An 11,371-nucleotide genomic window follows, 5' to 3' on the forward strand; every position below is an offset into this window, starting at 1 on the left:
TGTTCCTTAGGGTTCAAATAAATCCTCAATTTCTCAATAACTTCAAAATTACTAGTTTTTTTGCTAGACTTCTGCGCGTTACTGAAAAAAGTGTTTTGGCGTACAGTGGACTAGCTACCCATTGCCATTTTTTCTCTCGCTCTCATTTAATGGTGATTCTTTGGGTTAGAACGAGTTGACATGACTGGAAATGGTTATCTGGAACTGTGGTTGATTGTACAAAAAGAGACCCAAATATGTACTTCTATTAATTTTGTCGAACGGAATCCTACAGACGAGTAAATAACTATTACGTTCTTTCTGTTTTCATTGTGATAAAGAACCCCTAAGGCGAGTCAAAAATCAAAATCAAAATCAAAAATATTTATTCAGTTTAGACCACAAGTGGCACTTATGAACGTCAATAGAAAATAATAAAAAAAGAAAAGGTAGCCCTTATGGGGCACTTTACATGTCTCCTTATCTTTTGGGCCTTACCAGCGCTTCGAGACAAACATATGGCAAGTGCTGAGAAGAAACGCCGGAACAAACTCAGTCACCACTTATTGCCAGGAATTATCTAACGTTAAGAATAGTCTAAGTAGGTACATCAAATATATGCAGACTGAACNTTTTACATATTATACCTACTCGTGTTTCATTATGAATCGAAATATAAAAGACTTATTAAACTCTATTAAAAATTTAAATTAATTTTATCAAGTTTGAATACCTCATTCTACCTTAAAATTAATAACTTAAATCTTAATACGGTCACGGCTCAAGATTTTTTTGTCCATTTCAGCGTTCTTTTTACTCTTTTGACGTTGCGTTGACAGCTTTTACCTAAATTCGCGCGGAATATTTTTGTGAAATGGCTCTTAATAATTATTATCACTCGCTATCACGCGACTGAACAATGCGTAACTATCTCAAGTATGCATTTACATTCAATGGGTATCCAACGGCACTTTAAGTTACATTGTAGCAGTTTATGTAGAGGAAATAAGAGTGGTTTTCCAATAAAAATAAAGTCAGATTGTATGCCACTTCCTAGTAACCATCATTGCTGTTTTCAGCTTCGCGCATCGTGTGGTTAGATCAATTTGTGTAGGATAGCAAATGCTAGAAATATTATTGAGTTATTAAATACTATCAATGATGTGGAGTCTACGAACCCTGGTACAAATCTGTCTGACATAGCTCATACAAACATTGAAGAAGAGAAAGAATGTTTTCCCAGATAGAAGAAAATCTGAAAAGTTATATTTGAAAATTAAGGCACAAAAATAATCTGCCAATAATAGCAAAAACCAATAAAGAAGAAGGAGACAGTTAAGTGAATTGTATAAAAAACAACGTCATAATACTAGAATACTAGATCATATTTACTTATAGCCATTAACATATTTTAAGGAGAAGCTAAGTATGAAACTGATCTTGAGAATACTAATCATACAAGTTATGAATGATCAATAATCATGGATAGAGGAGGAAGATATTTAAGGAAGCAACTAGAATTACGGAAACCACAGCTACTTGTCTAGATAATATTTTCTCTAGCTGTGTCCCTGACAATAAAGCTGTCATACACAATCTTACGTCAGATCACTGTGGTATTAAAGTAGAATTTATTTGTAATAATTTGAATAATAAAAGTAAAAAAAATGCCGTATGTAGACCTGTAACCATTAGTCGTCTAGAACGTTTTAAAAATAATCTTGAAAATAAATTGCATTTAGTCCCGTATGTGCAGGGAGACCCAGATGCTCTTTACAATAACCTTTTCGAATGTATTAAAACCGAACATGACAAAGTTTTTACGGTAAAGCCATTAAAACCAAATACCAAATCAAAGTTTAGTGACTGGGCTACTAAGGGAATATACAAAAGTCGAAATACGTTATATGAACTTTATGGCATGAAAAAGTATAATAATAGTTTATCTTTTCTTGAGCATGTAAAAAAGTATTCAAAAATTTTTAAGAAAGTTTGCTTCATGGCTAAGTCTTTTTATATTCGGGACAAGATAGGGAACGCCAGTAATAAAATAAAAGAAACTTGGAATGTTATCAACCGATTAGCACGTCACTACCTTGTTTAATATACCACGCAATCTTGTATACCCATTCTTATAAGATACACCATACAAGAATGCATGGTAAATTCAGTGAACTGCTCCTGAATCGAATGTACCTACTACTACTATTTCTATTTATTTATATTAACCGGCAGACAGTGGTGACTGAGTTTGTTGCGGCGCTTCTTCTCAGCACTTGCCAAATGTTGGTCTCGAAGCGCTGGTAGGGTAAAAAGATTATGAGACATGTAGAGGCTCCTTAAGAGCAAAATGACGATTTGTAAGAACTATTTATTAGTCCAAACAAATAAAGAAATTTTGACTTTGACTTTGACTTTGAACCGAAGAATAGTGAGGATTATGTCAGTTAGGGTATTACGAGAGGATCATTAAATGATTTCAACAATAAGAAACTACTGCTGTACTTATTTATGGTTGTCTCCCCATTTTGAAGAGCAAGGGAATCACAATGAAAGATAAGTAAAGCAAAGCCAAGAGGCTCAGTATCATGAGAGAGTTTAACTATAAACTCAGTAGGTGTAAGGCAACTGAGTGCAAATGATTGTGGCAATTTAAAGTTATTTGCATAAATGTCATGAAATGTAACTTAGGAGTTGAGCAATTATGTGCAGACTTGGGGTAACAAAACTTTACTTCCCTTACTGTTTTTGGTTTACATATTTTGTTCTTATAACGTAAGCCCAATTTTTAGTAGTGAAATTATATCTTTCAGTGTTGATAAGTCAATAAATATACCTGTTATTAATTCATGTAGAATAGCGTCTACAAAATTATTTTTCAGAAAACAAAACGAATCTGTCGATGCGGTTAAGTTATCCATAACAAAATCGATTGGGTAGATCGATTAAAATATCCAAAGTTATCCAAAATTATTCTTATAAGAATAAATCGTTCATTAAAATGTATATCAGAATCAGAAGATTACTTTTAAGTGTAATAAGAATCTTATAGGATTCTCATAAGGGATTTGCTGTATCCTACTACAAAAACAAAACTGTACCATTGCTAGCTACAAGAGTATACCTACCTGCTTCATGATTATACCCTAGGACGACAGCACATCAGACTATAATCTTTTTTGCAAAATAACAACTTATTACAACTAGTAAGATGCTACTGTGTTTGACGTGCCGTCGTCTGTTCATCTTCACTTATTTCTATATTTCCTTGTCCAATCTGTACATTAAGGCTGGGTTAGGGTTATAGTCAGGGTTAAAATATGGTGGTGTAACTCAGCCTTACACTTCTTTTTACAAGCATGTTCGTCTTAAGATCTAGTACTCACATCAACACCACCGTTGTTCCACGGAGGCAGGGCGTAGTGGCTGGGGTCATGGTGGCCGCCCCCCATGTGCTCAGCCATCACCGACATCCAGTGCACCAAGCCCTGTGCCCCGCCGCCGCCCGACGTGCCTGGTGAAAACGATTAATGATTAAATAATGAAAGAAAGAAAGAGATAAACGTCGCGTTAAGACCCGTGTCTTTCTATTTTAAAAGAAAAAGATATTGCTAATTTGGTAATGAAGACTTCTCCTATTCTCAGAAAGAATAACATTCGTGATTGTTTTAGAACCCTTTCCTTCTGTCTGGGAGAGTCCCACATAACCCGTCGCCTGACTAGCGGCAGGTATGCAGTTTTAAGCATTTTTTTCACTTAAAAAAAGGAGTACAGGAACTAGCATTCACTGGTTGGGTTTTTATTGACAATCAAGCTGTAAATCCTAGCTATAAGCTTGGACATAGGAGTTGCGGTGGTGGGAAAGAGAGATGGAAAGAGAGAAAGTAAATTATCCATTTTTCCTTTGAAAAATTAGAGGATGTGCTTCCACAGTGGAAACTATGACATGATGTGTCAGGATGATAAATTCTTGACCAAAATGTAAGAGATTTTTGTCAATCTTACAGTGTGATCTATTTATAGAATCCGTCAAAAAAGACCCAATCTTATTAGAAAAACATTTTCTAGTGTGAACCATCTTTATTAGCTAGGTATCACGATTGTGTTTTGACAGTCCATTGGCAAAATTTTGCTTGGGTAACGAAGGATTAATTAAAGAAGCAAATACCTACATAAATCTTAATTTGAATTTAATCATTCTTGATCTTTCTCAGTTCAACTTTTTTGTCCAGCAGTGGGTTTGACTTACCAGTTGGCACGGCGGCGGGCTGGGCTGCCGGCTGCTCCTGCCCCCCCGCGCCCGTCACCCCCCCTCCGCTCCAGACGAACGCCGATGATGCTCCTGCCTTCTGAAACAAAGCAATGTGTGTTGATACTGCTGATGGTACAGTCAAATTTACTTTAATCGAGGAAGTTCATCATCATCATCATTTCAGCCATAGGACGTCCACTGCTGAATACTGTGTACCTACCATGAGTTTACGTTAGGTGTGCTCGCTAGCGAGTACGTCAATAATCTCTATGAAGATTTTGTTTCTTGAAAGTAGCCACTAGGGGCGCTGCACAATATGTCATACAATTAATGTCATTTTTTTACGCAGTCGCTAGCGAGCACACCTAACGTAAACTCATGGTAAGCGCACAGGCCTCCCCTAATGATTTCGATTCTCGAGGAAATTAAACACAATTAATCATGCTAATCATCAGGTCTTTTAGTTTCCACTACAGGAACGAACTTCTCCAAGTTACCAAAAGCAAATGGAGAATTTGGTCTTTACTCCTCACGCTGGCCAGATGAATTGAGGTTGCCTGATATTTGATTAATATTATTCTCCTTGAATCGCCTTTTGTGACAGTCACGGAATGATAACTAAAAGAGCTAATATACGAGTATCAACAAAAGTTGAATTAAAGCTTTCTATAATGGAATAGATTGATGTTTCAGTCGGTGAAATAATTCTAATAGGAATCCGAGCTCCAAATTCCAATAAGAAATTGAGTTCCAATTAGAACGATAGACACAATGTTCTAATTTTTTCTAATAAGACATTCGAAAAATTGTTAAATATCTATTTTAGGCATTCTTTAAATATGGTTTTTAGGAATGTACCATAGTTTACAGACATAACATTATAGGCATTACAATACTAATTATAGTTTTATTGATACAGATCTCTACAAATTTTAGAGCTAAAGATGTTTCAGATACCTCATCCGGAGAGTCTGAAGTTCGATCAGTATTGTTCTCATCATCAGAAGCTTCTAATCCAAAACCGTTGGAGCCAAACAGCATGTTTCGAGGATACAGAGAGTAGCAATCGGTGACATTCCTCCTCCTCTTCCCAAGGCTTGCCAGAAAGCTCTTATAGAGCTGAGTGGGAAGCAAAAACGGTGACCGATTCTGGAACCCATCTTTGAAGGATAGATTCTGGTTTCTAAATGGATTTCCGAAATCAAACTCCAGTGGAAACTCTTTTTTTATAAATTCTGCCACAGGTTGCAAAGACAAAGCATTTTCAGTGTAATCTAAAGCTGTATTTCCAATTTCTTCATTAGGACCGTTATTTTCAACGTCGCTCGTCTCCGAATTCACATCGCTCGAGTTATTACTATCAGCTTGATCCATCTTAGCTTCCCCTTCAGCATTAAATTCTTCGAATTCTCTCTTCATTTGCAAATTCATTGGATTCTTCATAAAATTTGTGTTTAATGTCACAGACATATCGATTGGCACTTTGTTACAAATATAATCTCTCACTAACTATACACTAGTGTTCATATAATCTCGAAATAAAAATAAATATATCTTCCTAGTTAAAGTTAAGTAGGTATTTTTAGGAACTATCGTTGGATTGGGAGGTGCCTGGAGCAAAATTCAAATTATTAGTATAGTATTTTTTTAACTTTATTATTTCTAGACCTATGTAATTCATGGCATTTCCATCCGTTTTATTAATTTGTTATTTGTTGTTCTCTTTAATTTATTCTAATAAGATTTGTACTCTTATAAAGTTTTTTGAATTCGTATTATGTTTGTATCTTATAAGATTCTGATAAGACGTCAATTTATCATTTTTCTAATTTTTGGTCCTATTAGAAAAGGTTTTGTTCATATTTCCTTGTCTTTATAATTTAAGCTGGACAGCACTTTTGCATTATATTTTCTTGACTACGATTTTGTTTTATGATTAATTAATGGTCGCAGGCTTATCGAATACTTATAAACAATCTTATTTGTTATGAGTAGTTTGTTTGAATCTAAATTAATTTCCAAACTTCTATCATAATTTCAAAATTTTCCATAGTCCCACTATTTCCACTGACCTCTTTTAGCCTATTGCCAAACATCAAGTAACTATCAGTATTCACAAAATACTACTTCGTTTTACCTAACAGACTTAAAAATAACCGAGTGGATGAAATTAAATCGATAACTCAACTGTCCAGACGGTCCCAACGTGATGTAGGTCGTTTAAATATTTCACTACCCTCATATTTTCGCGAAAATAGACATCTGCTGTGCCTAACCTTACTGACCTAGAATGCTAGACTGACTAACTTAGGCTGGAAATGTGTCTAAAGAAAGATGACTAGGTTTTGCGACCTGGATACTATTTTTAGGTCTTGAAGACATGTCAAAGGTGACCTGACAATTACATTAATGGATGTGAGCCTTTTTAGACTACGGCGAAGTTAAATTTTATCTTCAGAAAAAGTGGGACGTTGTGTTTAAAGTTGATTACTCTAAACACTATAAGGAATCCAAATTCCATCTGCTGTTTTCGGATTAGGTCTGGAAGAGCTTGCTAAACTAATCAAAATCTTTATTAATTATGGCCTTTCTAGGGCACTAATACACGTCCCAACTACAGCTTGCCAAATAATGAGATGAAACTATGAAATTAAAATTGATATTATTGTGTTGTTGATTGTCCAAATAAAAAAACATAAACTAAACATCAAGAAAATACTTGTCAACAAAAATAATAATAATAATAATAATANATTTTAGATTTAAATTTGTCTTTCTGGGATGCAGTGACTGGTCTATATTCTATTTCCTTGCTCGATGGCACAAAATGGTGTTGAAATGACGCTATTTGACCGCAATGATCAGAATTAACAAAATTTATTATTGATTTCTCTAGCACTAAGCAGTTACAGAATATATTGTCTAAGCAAGTAGCTGATGTTGGAGTCACCCTAGTTGGTTCAGAGTTATCACTATGTACCTACTTATACTATTGTGATAACATATAATTCTGTTGTTTATAGTGCATTAGCAATAAATGCCTAAATGAGATTGGATCAAATCACGTTTTCTGTACGTGAGTAATAAAGTGTAGTGACATCTTTTTCAAACGCTCGCAATCCTCTAGTGTAGCAGCTCACAGCTCACTTAGGGCTGATTTTACCATCGTCGGATAATTTTTAACTGAAGTTGTCATTTTGACATATTTTCCATACTAAAACTCAGTTTTAAAAACTGTCAATGTGCCAAACTAGCGGCCAGTGTTTCTTAACCTGTGGTCATATGCATATCTATGGGGGTCTGCAGCCTTATTTATGGACCATAACAATCATAAAATAAATACCACCAAAAGTCTCGTATGTAATCGCTTTGCACGTCATACTTGCGTGAGCCAAGTGGTTTTATTAAGGGGGTTCATAAAATTGTGCTTGATTTTCTAAGGGATCCGAGACAAAAAAGGTTAAGAAACGCTACTTTAGTGGTTTGCTTTAGTCAAAGTCAAAATTTCTTTATTTTGTACAGACTGTTTAAATCCTAATAATAATAATAATAATATAATAATATAGCCCTTTATTCAGATCAATTAACAATACAAACATGATCATTGTAACAAAGTAACAATTTATATTTTGTTGAAGTTTTAATCTATTCTCCTGCTTATTTTCTGCAGATCTGTTTGCCAATCGGCAAAGGCCTCCTCCAACCTTTTCCATTCTGATCTTTCCTGAGCGACTCTATTCCACATCACTCCTGCCACTTCTCTGATATCGTCGTCCCACCTTTTCTGCGGTCTGCCTCTCTTCCTTTTGCCTTCCCTGGGATACCATCTTGTCACTTTCTTACTCCATTTGTCATAACCTCTTATCATGTGTCCTGCCCATCTCCACTTGAGTCTTCTAATTTTTAGTGTTACATCAATACTTTTTGTTTTGTTTCTTATTGTACGGTTTCTCATCCTGTCTGACTTCCTGACATTTAGCATACTCCTTTCCATAGCATGTTGGCAAGTTGCGAGTTTGCTAGTCGTTTCTTGCGTTAAAGTCCAAGATTGGCAGCCATAAATGAGGACGGGTAGTATGCAGGTGTTGAACAGTTTGCTTTTGAGGTTTATGTGAAGTTTATCGTCTTTCATAGCCTCTTTCAAGCTCCAGTACCTTTTCCAACCATTTGTTATTCTTCTCTGTACTTCTTTGCGCATAGGATCTTTTTGTGTTATGAGTTGTCCCAAGTAAATGTATTCGTCGGTGTAGTCGATTTCTGTGTTTCCTAGTCTTATAGTGGTTTTGTTTCCATTGGTGATCACTCTGGTCTTTTCAGGGTTTAGTTTTAATCCTACCTTCTCGCTTTCTCTCGCGAGGTCTTCCAACATTTTATTGACGTCTTCGGATGAATTGGCAAAGAGAACTATATCATCGGCGAATCTCAAATGCGTCAGCGATGTACCATCCACATTTATCCCGAGATTTTCCCAATTCAGTTGTCTGATGATGGATTCTAGTACCGCGGAGAATAGTTTTGGGGATAGGGGATCTCCCTGCCTGACGCCTTTTTCTATTTTGAATGGATCGCCTTTCTTTTNTTTCCATTTCCGGCGTTAGAACTGTCAACACTGTAGTGATAACCTCCAGAAGAAATCAAGTGATTATAAATAGTTACAAGAAACTTTGGACAACAAATTCGCCTCAATACACTCACTGAACCACTGAGAAGTGTTTACAAATAATCAGAATTGTGAATTTGCTGAAGATCACCGAAAATAGAAACGTAATTATCATCCACCAGATATTTGAGGTTAGCAAACATCATTCAAATTGATTCAAATTGTGATTCATCATTGACAAGACCTGTCAGACTACTTGTCAAAGTCAACTTCAACCGACTGTCATCTCAGTCAGTGTTGCCAACTGTGAAAATAATTTCTACCATTTCTACCATTACGTTCCAATTCACGCTAAAGTAAGTTCATAACAAACAATGGAGGGTCAATTCCAAATATTATTTGAAAAAATGAAAATCGAGATGCAAAACCAAAATGCTGAACTGAGAGATTCTATCACTAAAAATATTATGGACAGAATGGAAGAGAAATTAATACCTATAGTGGAAGAAAACAAAAACCTAAAAATTAAACTGGAAAGATTGGAGAAGGAAATGGAGCATCTAAAACGAGGGGAGAGGAGCAACAACTTAATAGTATTTGGCCTTGAAGAAAAAGAAACATCTACATCCGAACTACTAGAAAAATTTAGAGAGACTTTAAAACACGACCTAAATATTACTATAGGAGATTATGAAGTTAACAAAATCCATCGTTTGGGCAAGAGAAATAGAGAAAACAATAAACNGATCGTTTAAATCCTACAAATCGTCAAATATTTTGCTCGTAAAGAGTCTCTAGGTACATGTCTCATAATCTTTTTACTCTACCAGCGCTTCGAGACCAACATTTGGCAAGTGCTGAGAAGAAGCGCCGAACAAACTCAGTCACCACTGTCTGCCGGTTGATATAAATTTAAGTATCTCTACCATTGGTATACCTATTGAGTTAGGTCCCAAGGTCTGGACTAGAGTCTAGCTAGACCTTGATACCTCACGTAAATACCTAGTTAGTCGTATCTCATAAAATGTGTCCCTGGTGATACGTCACGTTGGTTTACCCTATCACTCAGGTGTTTTTACCTATAACGCATGTCTCAACATAACTATAAATTAGTTAGTTTGTCTACATTAACCAATAATTCCAAGGTACCTACCACATAACAATAAAACACGCCATTTTGCTGAAGCCCGAGTTAATTCTTATTTAATTGTACTTTTTGATTGTTTTGAAATTAATGAATAGATAAATGTTAGTGTAATTTGCAATACATTACGTGGTTTCACCGTTGACTCTACAATATCATTCGATTTGTTACTTGATATTACTAGGTTTGTCCAGCAGTGGACGTCTTTCGGCTGAAACAACAACAACAACTAGGTTTGGGTAAAACAAAAACTAAAAAGTATTAACAATATTAATTTGGTTTACAAAAGAACAATCCCTTTGCATTACTATAATGTTAATACAGTCGATTGCAACTTATACTAAAAACCAAAATAATATTAGTATTTTACGTCAATTTGACGACAATACAGTTAAATTGAAAATAGGTAAAGTACTTTTTTCGTATTTCCATTGCTTCCAGTGCTGAAACAGATAGGTATAAAGACAGACATTTGAAACCATAGATTTTCATTCATTGAATACCTTTTGCCAAGTAGACACTGCTATTGTCAGTCACACGCTTGTTCACCAGAGTTCACCAGACCACAACCAGAACTGAACCTGGTAACCACTGCGTTCTAAATGACTCTCCCCGCGACTATGCCATACAACTGAACTAGGATTAAACCTTTAAAGTAGACGCACACCGTTGATTTTTAGTTGGCCGATAGTTGTGCCCGATTTTAAATTGTATGAAGAATCGGCCAAATCGAATCGGCATAGTGTGCGCTCTCCCATACATGCCCATACTGATCAACTGCCCGACTAAACTATCGGGCGACGAAATATCAACGGTGTGCGCCTACTCTTAGGATTAAACCTACTGAACTAGGATTATACCTAGGTTATTAAACCTTTGTTTGTCACCTGTCATCCGCTTTACAATGGAGGGCAGTCGTACCTCAATTTCGAACTCCTCCTATGTTCTTCTGATTAATTTCGTTGCGGGTCCAATGCTGTTCAACTTTCCCCCGGGACAAACTTGACCTTCATTGGTTGGGTTTATATGGCGGTCAAGCTGTAGATCCTGGCTACACAGGAATTGCAGCGGTGGAAACGAGAGGTGGGAATACTTAGTCCCGTAACTGAACTAGGATACGCGCTACTATAAAATGATGGTATTATGTCGATATTACACGACAAATAAATACTTAGGCATATCTATTAAAATCGATGAAGACTCGTTAGGAACCGATCTCGAAATAAATCGACGCCTGAAAGTTTAATGCCCGTTTTCACCATTAATCCCTAATATTTGAATTTTAAGTGACCCCTTTGGAAACGAAATTCGTGCTAGGTGTTACCATGAGGGTCACTTAAAATTAGGGATTGATGGTGAAAACGGGCATAAGGTTTTTACCTAAAATTCCTGCTAA

The sequence above is a fragment of the Ostrinia furnacalis genome, unplaced genomic scaffold (assembly GCF_004193835.3).
Source record: "Ostrinia furnacalis isolate ACB-3 unplaced genomic scaffold, ASM419383v2 OfSCF1259, whole genome shotgun sequence".
Taxonomy (NCBI): domain Eukaryota; kingdom Metazoa; phylum Arthropoda; class Insecta; order Lepidoptera; family Crambidae; genus Ostrinia; species Ostrinia furnacalis.